Source organism: Protopterus annectens, chromosome 1.part1 (genome assembly GCF_019279795.1).
Source record: "Protopterus annectens isolate FY-2018-M chromosome 1.part1, PAN1.0, whole genome shotgun sequence".
In the NCBI taxonomy this organism is placed as follows: domain Eukaryota; kingdom Metazoa; phylum Chordata; order Ceratodontiformes; family Protopteridae; genus Protopterus; species Protopterus annectens.
Window position 1 is genome coordinate 1,805,039,711 of NC_056726.1, and position 15,798 is coordinate 1,805,055,508.

The window sequence follows — 15,798 nt, forward strand, 5'->3', positions numbered from 1 at the left end:
GCAGTATTTTTTGTGGGCCTCTGCTGAAAATTGGCTTTGTTCCAAGTCAGACTTTCCTGGTTAACAAATGTAAAATAAATAAGTAAATAATAAACGGAGGACAAGGGTACAGTTCAGTGTCAAGTCAAAGAACAATATTCGGGATGGTCTCAGATGATACTGGAATTGAGGAAAGTTTATCCTAGAGGCAAAAGTTAATCCTAGAGGCATTTTTTCCTGGCAATGTTAGCATCAGAGTAAAGAAGAGGAAGACCCCATCACTCAGTGCTGGGTAGAGCAAATGGGTAAGTACTGATGAAAAGAGTTGCTCATATTGAGCAAAAGACCATATCTCTCAACCTCTTAGAGTAAAGAAATCTGGACAAAGCCATAAATAAAAGTGGGTCAATGGTAAAAAAATAGAGACAATTTTCAAATATTGCTTTTACAAACTTAGAAAGTTGATAGAATAACAGGTTTTTAGAATTAGCATAAATTTTCTGAAGAGTTTGAAGTTTGAAACTCAAATGTCTGTCGTTATTTTCTAACTTCAGCCTTTAATAAGGTGCCACTAATTTGCCAAAAAAACCCACAATTTTCTGAAAAATGGACCAAAAATATGAAGCAAAAATCTGGACATTCTGCGAAAATCTGTACAGTTGAGAATAGCGGTATCTGCAGAACGTAGATATTTAAAATATCGAAAATAAAGTATCACGTTTTAAGAAAACGTGAAAGTGTAACACGTATTCACATGACTATTCACCTTTTAAATATAAAACTAAAATGAGAAGTACACCATCTCATTGATCCCTCATTTGGTCACAACCTCAAGAACGAACTTAATATTTTTTTTTTACTAAGGCCTAAAGGCATTGTATACGGCGGGCGCATGACGTAAATAAGTACGATCTCCTCATCATCCCAGCTTTAGTGTTATCCCCTGCAGGAAAAACATAAAGTATCGTTTTAAGAGGCGGGACCTTTAGTGTCCCTTTGATTATACCTGCAATGACATCACTGCAGAGAAACGAAACAAAGGACTCTTAGAAAAATGCTATTCCAAATTTTCTGGATAGTTTCATCTGAAGTGCTGCGAAGGGTGAGTGGTAGGAAACGAACGCAGTGAACAAAAGTGAGTAGTGCTTAAATATTTTATGTTAACATGATGGGCTGAAGTAAAAATACTTTTTTGTGAAACAAATCATAGTATAACAAATACAAATGTTTTTTATTGTCTATAATGAGAAAATGTTATGTTTACTCAATGAAGAGTACACGTAGTAATTAATTTGCATTTTATTACCCAAGTTCAAACACAGCTGAGAGCTAAGTAATGTTCCGGTTTTGTTAAACTTATTTCTTTTTATTTAATTTTCCCCGCTGCTGAATGATCACCCGTGCTTTATTTGCCACCTTTTCAAATGCCCAGGGTGGGACTTTTTTGTGGGAATGTGAGATTTTGCAGGACAAAACATACCCACGGCCAGTGCAAAGGGCAGAATGTAAGTGCAAAAAGAAGTGCCTCCAATTTGGATGGTTCTTAAGCTACATCCATAGGTGTGTGTGCTGCTTCCGTGGAATGACAAGGGACGTTCCCCGGGCTGCTTCTACAGGTGTGTGTTGCAGACAGCACAGACGGACATGTAAGGAGGTGTGTGTGTGTGTGTCACAGAAAGTCAGTAAGTGTGAGAGAAAGATACTGGCTCTCAGCCGTCCAGATTTTCACCGAATGTCCAGATTTTTGCTTCATAAATTTGGTTTCTTCCTCATAAAATTTATGATTTTCTGACAAATCTCTGTGATGATCTGAGGGCTGAAGTAATGACACATTGAGTTTCAGACTTCATGTCCTTCAGTAAAATACATGCTAAGGCAAATCCCGTTTTTCCCCTAGCAACTTTATAAGTTTATAAGAACGATACTTAAAATCTGCCTCTATTTTGGGACCTTTGTTCCCTCCATTATGTCAGACTTTGTCCAGATCTTTTGTGTTAAGAGGTTGAGAGGTATGATTTGTGATTTTCTGTGTTTTTTTTTTTTTTTTGTGGAAAATCAGGCATTTGAGTTTTAGCCTTCATACCCTTCAGAAAATACAGGGTAACACGAGATCTTTTATTCTACCAACCTTCTAAGTTTATGACAGCAACATTTAAAATGTATCCCTATTTTTCAGGCTTTGTCCCAATGTGTTGTGATAAGTGGCATTGTGTGTGTGTGTATTCTTTGAGAAATGAACCTTGCAGCTTGGTGGTTGGGGTACAGGATTCAGGCTCTTGCTTCCAGTACCTAGGGTGCAGGGATTGAGTTTCAGGTGCATTTATCGAGTAATTGTGAGCTTCAGGAGAAGAGAAATTTACTGCTGCTCATGCTAAGTGTGTTTACAATATGCAACTGTTTTGTTTAGCAAATGATGTCACTATTGTGCTATAGAACAGAAAGTTATTGTTAGTAGCACAACAGGTAGCATACTTGCTATTGATGCAGAAGGCTGTGGGTTCTGCTTCTAAAGCATGTAGGTGGATTGCTGATACCGTCTTTTATTTTAAGGGGGGTGGGGTGCTGCAATCCTGAGTATGTCTTACTTTGGGTGAGATGTGTAGTAACTATGAACCAATTTGCCATCTATTCCCTATTACGGTATTACCAGCTTACCATTTTTTAATGTAACATAGATAATTTATTCTTCAAGGGCAGCAGGAACTGAATTTATACACGGAACACTGAAATATAAAGTTGTTTGCTAGCAGCAACCTCTTCATTAGTTACAGAATATCTTTAACGTGGAATTATTTATGTATAAACAACTCATCTCTGTTCTCAGTAACTTATCCTTTTTTTCAATCTGTCACACACTGGTTTCAGAGCTACCTGACTGGCCGCCAGCAATCCGTTTTATAGTATAATGATATATCCCCCAACTCCCTGTCTCAATTGGGGTTCCCCAAGGATCCATCCTTGGACCCTTACTCTTCTCCATATTCACAAATAATCTAGCATCTGCTACCTAATGGGCCCCTCTCATACAGTGCGCAGATGATTCCACCATCATCTGCTCAGCCCATTCCCTACCTGAACTTCAAAACACCACACGGAAGCCTTTTCCTCAGTTGAAACTTTGCTTTCTGATGCACAGTTAATACTTAATCCAAACAAAACTAAGCTCCTCATCTTCCAACTAACCAGACACAATCAAAACATTCCCCAATTTAATAAACACAAATTTAAAAACAGAAGCAAACTGAGCAAGCGACACTTAAAAACGAATAAACTTTAATATCAGTAAAGCGCTTTTCGTTTGTGTGACATGCACAAACGTCTTCAGACAATAAATTACTAACATCATCCTTTATACAACAGCTGTTACCTCTATCAAGGTTAGCATTATTAGCACACTAATCAAGCTTTAAAGGAATACTGATCCTGAACCATCAACAGTACAATTTCAAAACATAGTATATCCTAGTGGCGTCTTGCTGTTAATGCACATAAAAATATTTTAAATTAAGATAAACTATATAACTTAAAACTGAAAAGAGAATAAATAACAAGTATTGATGAAATTTAAAATTTACATTTTTTAAATTAAAATTGGAAGAGCTCGAACTCTCTTGGCAAATCAGGCTGAATGCGTACAACTCGCCTGGAATAAATGAAAGCTGCTCTATTAGCAGCATTTTAAAACTTAAAAGTTTAGTAAGATGAATTATTTATCGTTGAAAGCAACAAATTATGTAAATTTCATCAATACTTGTTGTTTATTCACTTTTCAGTTTTAAGTTGTATAGTTTATCTTCATTTAAAATATTTTTATGTCCATTAACAGCAAGACGCCATTAGGACATACTATGTTTTGGAGTTGTACTGTTGATGGTTCAGGGTCAGTATTCCTTTAAAGCTTGATTAGTGTGTGCTAATAATGCTAACCTTGATAGAGGCAACAGCTGTTGTATAAAAGGATGATGTTGTTAGTAATTTATTGTCTGAAGAGGTTTGTGCATGTCACACAAATGAAAAGCGCTTTACTGATATTAAAGTTTATTCGTTTTTAAGTGTCGCTTTCTCAGTTTGCTTCTGTTTTTAATTTTTGTTTAGTTTGTTGGTTTGTCGGGTTTATTCCCCAATTTAATATTACAGCCAAAGATAACACCATTATCCCCCAACAGACCACACCAAACTACTAGGAGTTGAGATTGACAGTAACCTCAAGTTTGACATTCACATTCCATTAACCATAAAAAAGTGCACAAAAAAACTAGGAGCTTTATACAGAAATAAGCAATTCCTCACCAAAACAGCCAGGATTTCAGTTGCAAATACCCACCTTATCTCCACCCTACTCTATGCCTCTCCAATATTTACCAACCCAAGGCAAAGCGAATTAAGTAAACTCGAGACTTGCTACAACAAAATAGCCAAGTTTGCCACTGGTGCAGCCTACTGTAGTCACCACTGCACCTCACTTATTGAACTTGCCTGGCTAGAACTCCCTCACCTCCTTCAATGGTACCAACTCTCACTGGCCCACAAGCTAATAAATCATCCTCTAAAAGTCCCATCCCTCCAAAATCTACTCCAGCCCTATCACATCACCAGACCACTACGCTCTAGTAAGAAAAATCAATTACAGGTAACTAGAGCCAAATACTCTGCTGGAGAAGCACTCTTCTCCTACTCCATAGCAAAATTATGGAATACTCTCCCTCACACTATAACCTCTATATCATCATGTACTCACTTCAAAGCTGTTCTAAAATCTCATCTAAAAGAGAACTGGGCATGCTCCTCTAACAACCCTTACTAATATCTCTACTCCATCCACCCTAAACCTGTCCTCATCCTTACTAACTGTCTGGTTACAACCAACCCCAAAGCTTCTAAACCTATTAATATATCTCAGATGAAATTTTGGGTACTGTTACTCATGTGTAATATCAGCCAGCTTAACTACTAGGAGACTTGCCATCTTAAATGGCATTGATGTTATAAGTGTATAGTTTATACTCAATTTGCAACTGAACTATGTATGTATTACTGATATTGTTAAACAACCATCCTACCTACACTTGTAATCTTGTAATTAAATGCTTTTTATTGTGGAGTTTTTCTCCCCGTGCCTCTGCTAAAAAAGGACCTGTGTCCAGTCTGATTGTCCCGGTCAACAAATGTAAATAAATAAATAAATTATTCAGATGACTTTTACTTCCGCAGAGATTGTGCATATTGACTGATATTAGTGGATTGTAATGACAGAAGTTTCAGTGGCCTTTGATGATTGAAATGTTCTGAATTGGGGAATTTTGTCATTATTGGTTCATATATTTTGTTTCATTGCTTACTGAAAAAAAATGTTCAAAACTACAAATTTAAAACATGAAGTGGTGCTGTGTTATACAAATAATATAATTTAATACAATCAGGAAGGTGAATCAAAGAACACATAAATGTGTGCAAGGGGCTTATAGGTTCATAGGTTCATACTAGGCTATCTGCCCTAGGGCATTTATAAGCCTAGCCAGAGTGTGTGTGGCTTTCACCACCCCTTAGGATGAGAATACTATAGTTTGCTGTGCCTCTGTCCAGCAGTGACACAGAGATGATTCCCGGGGTAAACCTACGATCTCCCATCCACTCGTCAAGATTTCTCTTGAACAGAGTCAGTGAGGGGCTCTGCCTCACATGGACTGGGATTCTGTTCCATAGTGTAGGGAGTCTCTGGGTGATGAATCTGTCCCTCCAGCACATCCTATTTATATCCGTGTTGAGGTTTAAGTCTCTTGCTCTCGTGGCTCTGGTGGATTTGGATTTTTTGAGGTGGAGTATGTCCATTAATTCCGGGTTGGACATGGCCTTGTATGTCAGGCACAGATCACCTCTGAGCAGACGGTATGCGACTGAATAGAGCTGGAGTTTCTTCAGTCGGGCAGCGTATGACATATGTTTGAGCCCCTTTATCCTTTTGGTGAGGAACTTTTGTGGTCTTTCCAACTGCTGCAGGTGTCGGGTAAGGTACATTCCAAATGGGGCGTTGTACTCAATCATTGGTCTGATAAGTGAAGAGTACAGGGGTACAATGACCTCTCCTGATCTGGATGTGAATCCCTTCATGATCAGGTGGGCAATGTAGAAGGTCTTCCTAACCACTTTGGCAATGTGAGTGTCAAAAGAGAGGTTACTGTCAACCTGGGTCCCCAGGTCCCTGATAACTTCTTCCGTGTTTAATGAATTACCACCTATGTGGTAATTAGGGGTTACCTTGTTTTTCCCAAAGGGTATGACTATACATTTTTTGGCATTTAGCTTAAGGCCATGGCTCTGGCACCAGTTATCCATTTCTATGAGACCTCTCTGGAGGAAAGGGTATGACTATACATTTTTTGGCATTTAGCTTAAGGCCATGGCTCTGGCACCAGTTATCCATTTCTATGAGACCTCTCTGGAGGATGTCTGTGTCTGATGGAGTGTCAATTATGGTGCCCAGTTTGCAGTCATCTGCAAATTTTGTCAGCCACAATCCCCCTATGTTTGCCTGCACTTCAGAAAAATAAATGCCGAAATGCCGAACAAGAGGGGGCCCAGGACTGAGCCCTGTGGGACACCGCTCGTGACCGGCTCAGTCTGACATGGCACCAGCAACTCTAACCCTGTGGGTTCTGTCCTTGAGCCAGTTTGCAACCCATCTTGTGACATATGGGTTTACATCTAAGCTGGTGAGCTTTTCTATGATGCCCGAGTGGGGTATTGTGTCGAACACTTTTGCTAGGTCAAGGTAGGCTGTGTGAACTGCCTTACCCTCATCAGTGGCCTTAGTGACTGTTTCAAAAAAGTCGACCAAGTTCAAGAAGCAGGATCTGCCCTTGACGAAGCCAAATTGGGTAGGATCCAGTGTCTGTAGGTCCCCAATGTCTTTATTTATGAGTTCCATTATGATCTTCTCCATAGCTTTGCAGACAAGGCTCATCAAGCTTATGGGGCGGTAATTTCCAGGGTCCGTAGAAGCACCACCTTTGTGGAGTGGGACCACAGTTGCCGTACGCCATTCTTTGGGTACGTATCCTGTAGTAAGGCTAAGATTAAACAGCAGCCTTATGTGTGGGTTTAGTTCCTCATTGAGTTCGTGTAGCACACAGCCGGGGACACTGTCTGGTCCCATTGATGCTGTGTTTTTTGCTTTAGAGAGAGCAGCTCTCACCTGGGCATCTGAGATGTTTGGGAGGCTAGACTCTGGTGGGATAGATATTTCTCCTTTTGGGGGGGAGGGGAGAAATTTGCACTGAACCTGTCTGCCAATATGTTGGCAATGTCTGTGGGTTCAGTGATTTTTGTATCATTTTGGACTAATTCTGAGCATATCTGGGAGTTTCCACCCAGGTTTCTAACATAGCTAAAGAAGGCCTTATGATTGTCTTTTGTGTCTTTAGCGATTTTTCTCTCAAAGTTGGCCTTGGATGATTTTATGAGTGATCGTAGTTTTTTGCTAGTATTGATCAGAGATGCCTTCCCTTCTAGGGATTTTGCTCTGTCATGTAGTAGCTTTCTCCTCTTGTTGTAGAGTTTGTTTATGGCTGGGGTCCACCAGACTGGGTGCCTGCCTTTGGTGGAAAGGGTCTTGATTTTATTAGGGATTGCTTGATCCATACATTCCTGGAGGTGCTCGTAGAAGGCATTTGTAAGGGTTTCAGCAGCGTGGGTTGTGGTTTCCACTGGCTCGGGGGCCTTGAAGGATACCACTCCAGTCTTAAGAAGTGTGAAGTTTGCTTTTGAGAAGTTCTTCACTGTGGTCTTTTTTGCTGGGGTTGGGGGCGGGATGTGGATCTCCAGTGAGATTAATTTATGGTCTGATCTCACCAATGAGGGATATACTTCCGGTGTGGAGCATTTTGTCCCCATGTTTGTGATAATCAGGTCTACTATATTTTCTCCTCTGGTGGGAATGGTGACTAGTTGTTCCATAGCATTTGAGTTTATGAACTCCAGGAACCTTTGGGCTAGGGTGTTGGGGCTTGAGTAATGTTCCCAGTCTATGTTTAGGTAGTTGAAGTCACCCAATATGATGGTGTTTGGAGAGACATTCATACTCTCCAGTGTCTTCAGGAAGGCTGTGTGGGTTTCCTGAGTTTGAGAGGGTGGTCTGTAGCATGCTACAAACTGTAGGGCAGTTTTACCTATGGTTAATTGCACCTGGATGGTCTCTGATGCTTCGTGTGTTGCCACTAACCTGGAGGTGTGGGTATCCTTTATGAATATGGATACTCCCCCTCCTTTTGTGGTTCGGTCCGGATTTTGGGGCCGGAACGCATGATATGAGGTATAACCTGATAGTGCTGGGGTGCTCTCAGGAGCCTTGAACCACGTTTCAGTCACAGCACAGACATCGATGTTCTCCATACTGAGGAGGGCTTCGAGGGCGTGCATCTTGAGGTTTAGACTTCTGGCATTGAGCAGTATTACCCTTAGTTTTTTCCATTTTTGTTTTCTAGGGCGGTAGGTTTATCATTTGAGCCTTGCCTAAAAAAGGCACTATGGGGGTGGCAAGAGCCTTTGCCAATATCCGGAAGCCCAGGGGTGACAGGTGCAAGCCATCCCTTGCGAGGCAGCGTGGCTTGTCAAGCATGTCATCCCAGGCAGACAGACATTGGATCCCCTTAGAATGACACCAGTAATTAAGCCAATTATTAAAGCTGATCATTTTGTCTCTGTATTGTGGCATCATTCTTGGTGAGGGTAGGATACTTCTCAGGGTCAGGGTCATACCGGCCTGGGCTACATAATCTGAGAGCTCCTCTATGTCTCTTTTCATGTAGTCCAGGGAGGTACGTCTCAGGTCGTTCACACCGGCATGGACAATGACTGAGTCATACTTGTACTTGCTGTGGAGTGACCTGAGTGCTTGTGTTATGTGGCGGATTCTAGCGCCCGACAGGCAGCTTACTGTGATCTTTTCCTTGTTCAGTCTGGTGAGTGAGACGTCAGTGTGTCTGACTATGGAGTAACCTATAACAAGTGTGTTTGGCCTTAAGGGCTGTGACTGTTTAGCACACTGACTTTGAGAACTATGTGTTGCATGTCTTATGTCTTGAGGTGGCAGTTGCTTGGGTGTCTGCTTTGGAGGCCTCTGTAGTTTTGGTAGATTTTTGATCAGTGCCTCCGAGTATGTCTTTGTGTGTTTATGTGTTTGTTTTGCAGTTGTGATAGTTCTATGTGAAACTGGGTTTGTGGTGTGCGTGGTTTCCTTCTCCTCCTGTCTGGTCTTGCCAGTCCTGAGTTGAGAGAGCTCAGCCTCCAGTTTGGCTATATAGTTGCATCTCTCACATGTATTTGTGTTTTGTGGGAGAAGGAGTGGGTTGTCTGTGTACATGAGACAATTGTAACATTGCCTCAAGATGCCCAGATTCACCAGCTGAACAGGAGAGGACGCTAGCAACTGACCCTTGACATGCTAGAAAAAGTGAAAAAAGTTTGCTGTGTAACTGAGTCAGAAGGGACCTATAGGGAAATGGGTACTCAAGGGATTCTAGGCTAATGTAGTACTTTGTTTAGTATATAAGTACTTTACCTATATAAAAATGCTTTAGGAGCAAGTGCTGAGCTTTTGAGATAGAGAATAGACTGTTTAGATTGCAAGTAGAGAAGTTCTAAGGGAAAAATTGAACAGCAGACTTTACGGAGCCAGAAATAGTTTAACCGGCGCTGCCCGATGGTGCTCTATGGGCAACTCCGCGCTAAATCACGCAAAAGCGCGCTAAAGCGGGCTTTATAGCAGGTGGTTGAAAAGATCTAGGAATTGACCCAAAATGGCCAATAGACTACAAGTTTCTGGCTGGAACCACTGCTCCAGGGACAAATAGGCTGCTCAGTGCTCCCCACTCCCACTGGTGAACAAAGAAGCTTCCCTTTATCCAAACAAGGATACGGAATAGCACAGGAACCAAGCCAAAGCCCAGAGATCAGCAAACTCTGAAGACTGGACTATTCTAGTTCAGTAAGGCGGGAAAACGAGATTTTTTTTTTTTGCAGAAAACGGAGGAAAAACAGACAGTAAATGCTTTTGAATGGCTAGTGCACTTGAGTGTGTTAGCCTATAGGTAAAATTAAGCAACAAATAACTTTTTAAAAGTGCAAAACAGTTAACACAAAAACAGTTTAAATAGAATGCAGAGCTGTATAAACAGGCGAAAATGCAGTCGCTAAGCAGTAAATAATCAAAAAGCCAGAAAAAATACTTAAATCAGGAAAAAGTCACTCTTTTGCTCTCTGCTGCTTGTAGAACTCTGCAGGACACCACGAGGAGCTGTGCTGAGTTGAATACAAACGAAAAAGCGCGCTAAAGTGGGCTTTATAGCAGGGGGTTGAAAAGAGCTAGGAATTGACCCAAAATGGCCAATAGACTACAAGTTTCTGGCTGGTACCACTCCTCTAGGGACAAATAGGCTGCTCAGTGCTCCCCACTCCCACTGGTGAACAAAGAAGCTTCCTTTTATCCAAATAAGGATATGGAATAGCACAGGAACCAAGACAAAGCCCAGAGATCAGCAAAAGTACAGTTTTGTACCTACCATAAATGTAGATGTTCGAGGATCTCCATTGCTGCAGTCCTGACATAAGGGTATTCCGCTGTCCACCATCGGCCCGAATACCAAAGGGCTAGAACCGGCGTCGGTCATCGGTGCTCGAGACTGACATCAGTACGTGCCAGTACAAATGCGCATGACCGACCCCATAACCTCAGTCTTTCTTGCCTCAGACGTCAGAATGCAAAAAAAAACACCACCCAAACCCCAACCTAAAAAGAAAAAGGGGGAAGGAGGGAGGGAAAATTGGACTGCAGCAATGGAGATCCTCGAACATCTACATTTATGGTAGGTACAAAACTGTACTATGTTCTTAGTCTCCCATTGCTGCAGTCCTGACATAAGGGTAGAATCCCAGAGCAACGGAAAAAAAGGGAGGCTGGTCAACTAAATAGCATTAGGAGCTGCTGACATGCCCTGTAAGATTGCAGTGGCAAACCCAGCCCTAGACCTAGAATAAAGAGGTAAATGATAATGCTTTGTAAAGGTATGTACAGAACTCCAAGTAGCTGCTTCTAGAATGTCTTTAGTAGCTACCCCTTTCAAAAAAGCAGTAGAAGTGGCTGTAGCCCTAGTAGAATGAGGCCTGATCCCAGCTGGAACATCCTCACCATGATGAGAGTAACAGAAAGCAATACAATGGCTAATCCACTTGGAAATAGTTTGTTTCGAGACAGCTTTCCCTCGTGAAGTCAAAGCAAAAGAAACAAATAATTGTTGAGATCTTCTGAACTCTTTGGTTCTGCTCAAATAATACCTCAACTGCCTATGTACATCCAAAGAATGCAAAACTTTTTCCCCTTCATTTTGAGGGTTAGCATAAAAAGTAGGCAAATGTATAGATTGGTTCAATGCCACATTAGAAATCACTTTAGGCAGAAAAGTAGGATTAGTACGTAAGGAAACTCTGTCATTGTGAAAAATCAGAAAAGGTTCCACTGCCATGAGGGCCTGTAATTCAGATACCCTTCTAGCAGAAGTAATAGCCAACAAAAAAGCAGTCTTCCAAGACAAGAACTGCAATTCAGCTGTAGCTGCAGGTTCAGAAGGAGGCAGAGTCAGCTTTTCCAAAACAAAATTAAGATCCCAGGTAGGAGTAGGAGCCCTCCGTGGGGGTCTGATATTCTTTGCCCCTCTAAGAAACTGTTTAACCAATGGATGTGAAAATAAAGGAGGGTCACAATCATAGTGAGCAGAAATAGCTGCAGCATGCACTTTTACAGAAGAGAAGGACAAACCCTTGTCCAATAAAACAGTCAAATATTGCAATGTATAACTCAAATTAGGCAATTCGACATCAAAGCCTTTAGCTGAACTCCAAAGAAAAAATCTCTTCCATTTACCAGCATAAACTTTTCGAGTACTAGGACGCCTGGCTTCCAAAATAACATCCAAAACTTGTTGAGGGAGCTGAAGGTCCTCCTTCTCTAAAACAGAATGCGCCAGGCTGTCAGGTGCAGAGAGTGCACCCTGACATTGAGAAAATGATTGTTTTCCTGAGACAATAAGTGAGGAATCTGTGGCAATGGCCAAGGTGGTTCATGAATCAAGCTCCTCAACAGAGGGTACCAATGCTGACGAGGCCAATCCGGTGCTATAAGGATCATGCAAGGCTTGTCCCTCCTGACTTTCAACAGCACCTTTGGAAGAAGAGGCAAAGGAGGAAAAGCATACACGTGAAGGTTGCTCCAACTGAAGGATAGTGCATTTATTTTCCAGGCTTTCGGATGAAATAGCCTTGTGCAAAACAGTGGCAGTTGGAAATTCAGAGGAGAAGCAAACAGATCTATGTCCGGAGTTCCCCAAGCTATTGTCAACTGAAGAAATACCTGAGGGTCCAATTTCCATTCGTGAGGATCCACAATCTGTCTGCTCAGAACATCTGCTAAAGAATTTTGTGCTCCTGGCAGAAACTGTGCTCGAAGAGTGATGTGCAGATTCAAAGCAGTTTCCCACAACAGCATTGCTTGTCTGCAAAGAGGGTAAGAATGAGTTCCCCTTGCTTGTTGATGTACCACATGACAGTCGTGTTGTCTGTTGAATCGACACCAGTCCTGGTTGAAGTAGGCTTTTGAATCCCTCCAAAGCAAATTGAACTGCCAGCATCTCTTTCATGTTGATATGCAAGTGAAGTAGCTCTGGGGCCCAAAGGTCTTGAATCCATTTTCCTCTGAAATGAGCTCCCCAGGCTGACTCGAGCGTCTGTCGTTAATATCTGACTTGCCTCTGGTTGGGTCACAGAGAGCCCCTTGTTTAGGTGACATTCCTGAGCCCACCACAGAAATTCTCTCTGAATGCAAGGTAGAATCGAATGACAGTGTCCAAATCGTGGCAGTGTTGAGTCCAAGCGTTCTTGAGATACCATTGTAGCTTCCTCATATGCAGTTTGGCATTGGGAAGTACTAGAATGCAAGATGCCATGAACCCCAAGGCTTGAAGGACTGTCCTTGCAGTCAGCCTGGACATTACTGATAGCTGTTGGAAGTATAGGTGAAGATTCCTTTGTTTGTCCGGGGTAAGAAATGCCATCTGAGCAGCTGTATTCAGTTTCACACCCAGAAAACACATCTCTTGTGAGGGTACTAGACTGGACTTTATTTCGTTCACAGAATACCCTAGGCATCTGAAAACTGTCATTACATACTGCAGATGTTGAAGAAGTTCGTGCTTGCCTTGAGCCAGAATCAAACAGTCGTCCAGATAAGGATAAATTTGAATTCCTGCTAGCCTGAGAAAAGCTATTACTGGAGCCAGGACTTTCGTGAATACCCTGGGTGCAGTAGACAAGCCAAAGGGCAATGCAGAGAACTGATAATGCAAATTCCCATTCCGAAACCTCAGGAATTTCCTGCAACTGGGCCTGATAGGAATGTGAAGACAGGCCTCTTTGAGATCCAGAATCACCATCCAGTGATCTTTGCCCAGCATAGGTAACAGCTGTTGCAGTGTTAACATCTTGAATTTTGGAATTTCCAGAAAGGTATTTAGAATGAACAAGTCCAGAATTGGTCTCCAAGTATGTCCTTTCTTTGGCACTAAGAAAAGACGGGAATAAAACCCCGTGCCTCTTTCTGCAGAAGGTACTTCCTGTATTGCTTCCAACTGAAGCAGAGAAGAAATTTGAGTCTGCGCTTCCAGTCTTTGCTGACGAGGCACATCCGGCATACCTTTGAAAGGAGGGAATGTGTGAAAATAAAATTTGTAGCCTCGATTTATTATGTCCAATACCCATTTGTCTTGGGTAACCAAATGCCAATTCCTTTTGAAAAATCTCAGTTTTCCTCCTAGAGGAGCTGCCAGCAAGGCAGAGTCCGGCAGCTGAAGACACGGGTCATTGGGTCTGTTTCCGAAAGGACTGACCCCTGCCCTCCCAGCAGAAGGGTAGAAGAACTCAAAGACCTAGAAGTAACAGGGCCCTGAGAGGAAGCCCTACCCTTCCTCGCCTCGACCTGCCCCTAGACTGATAATCCGAAGAGGGAAAGACCAACCCTTAGCAGGCCAATTCCTACTGAACTTAGGGGGCTGAACCTGTAAAAAAATCCTTAACTGTCTGCATAGACTTAGCTTTTTCCTCCATTTTTTTCAAAACTGATTCTACTGGAGGACCAAAAAGAACATCAGATTGCAGAGGAGCATCCATAATTCGAGCCTTAACATGCTCTGACAAGGTCTGATCTTTAAGCCAAGCATGCCTACGAATAACTGAACTAGTAGCAGCCACCCTGGAAGAAGCCTGTAAAGCATCAAAACCACACTGCAAAGAATGCTTACCAACTTGGTCTGAAGCATGCAGTAAATCTTGAAGCTCCTTAAATTCAATACCTTCAGCTAAAGCATCTACTTTACATTTCAATTGGCCCAGCAAATAATTTTGATACCGGAGCATATGAAACTGACAATTTAAAGCTCTCATAGCCAAAGTGGAAGAGGTATACAGTTTCTTACCCCACCTATCCAGGGCCCTAGCATCCTTGTCCAGAGGAACTGGATTTCTAACCACAGAAGCCCTAACCCCTTTGGGGCCTTGAGTAACAGTTTCTGGATCAGCCCTAGGACTCTTATACAAGTACTTGTGAGCTTCCGGAACCCTGTAGTATCTATCTGGTTTAACCGGGGCAGGAGGCCGAGAATCTGGGTTAAGAGCAGCCTCAGAAAACACATCCTGAACAACATCCAGTACAGGGGGAATAGCCAAGGGCCTATGCTGAGGCAAAAACAAGAATTCCCTTAGTCTTTTACGAGAATCAGAATAATCCTGGCCCTCCCATTTGAAATGTTCCCTCATGGAATGCAAAGTCTCAGAGAAAGAAAAATCTTCTGGAGGGGCCTTGAGGGAGTAGAGTCCTCAGCCTCCGAATCAGAATAAGGAGGGAAATCCTGAAGTTCTTCTACAGAGGAATCTGACTCATTGGAAGACTGAACCAAACCCTCCAACTCTGTCTCTACCCTGGGCCTCTTCGCAGGGGGGAGCATAGAACCCCTAATTAAAGTAATCAAATCTTCAGCCATCTTTAACGTGTGCTTTCTAGGAGCTGGACCCTGGGGACTAGCACCAGCAGGGGCAGACTTAGACTTAGAATGGGCTCTGCTCTGAGAAGGAGGAGGCCTAACTACCCTATGAGGGGAGGGAACCACAGACAATAGAGAAGCACCCTCAGCCTGGCCTAACACAGGAGAAGCCACTTCCTGCAGTAACAAAGGCTCCCCTTGAGACTCAGGTAAACCTTCAGAAGGAGCCGCAGAAGTAGCCAGTGGTACAACAGAACCGGCGTCCGGAGTGGACGCCTCATCCTGTTTGGACCGCAAAGACTTTTCTTTGCATTTCTTAGAAGAACCAGTCGTCGGAGAATCCGACGGCATGTTATAATTACAACGTTTACCAAACACCAGCCTAGCACAGTCCAACCGACGTTTAATAGTACGCTTGTTAAAAGTAGCACAAAAGCGACACCCAACAACGTCGTGCTCAGGCCCTAAACAAGGAATGCAGAGTGAATGGTAATCCCTATGAGGAATCCGTTTCCCACAAGAAATACAGTTATTAACTTTTTCTGACATCCGTCAATACTGAGGCAAGAAAAAGACAAAAGTGTCTAACGGGTACTTAGCCCAACTTGGTCTCTGGTCTGAAACTCGAAAACCGACAATTCCAGAACGCCAAACGGCACTTGCAAATGCTGCTTCTGCTTAGGACCACGCGGCAAGAAAGACTGAGGTTATGGCGTCGGTCATGCGCATTTGTACTGGC

At 42.5% G+C, this 15,798-nt stretch overlaps 1 protein-coding gene across 2 annotated transcripts in view; it reads left to right on the forward strand.

The window, feature by feature from the left end:
• The first annotated feature begins 265 nt into the window (after positions 1 to 265).
• The window catches only part of LOC122812335 (interferon alpha-inducible protein 27-like protein 2A), a 449,204-nt gene continuing 433,671 nt past the window's right edge, over positions 266 to 15,798 (forward strand). The window contains exon 1 of one of the 2 annotated variants that reach the window (XM_044084759.1): positions 266 to 284. The gene's annotated coding sequence lies outside the window, so the exon portion shown is untranslated. Of the gene's footprint in view, positions 285 to 907; positions 1,115 to 15,798 lie in introns of those variants that run through there. The other variant, XM_044084749.1, reaches the window with a different exon arrangement.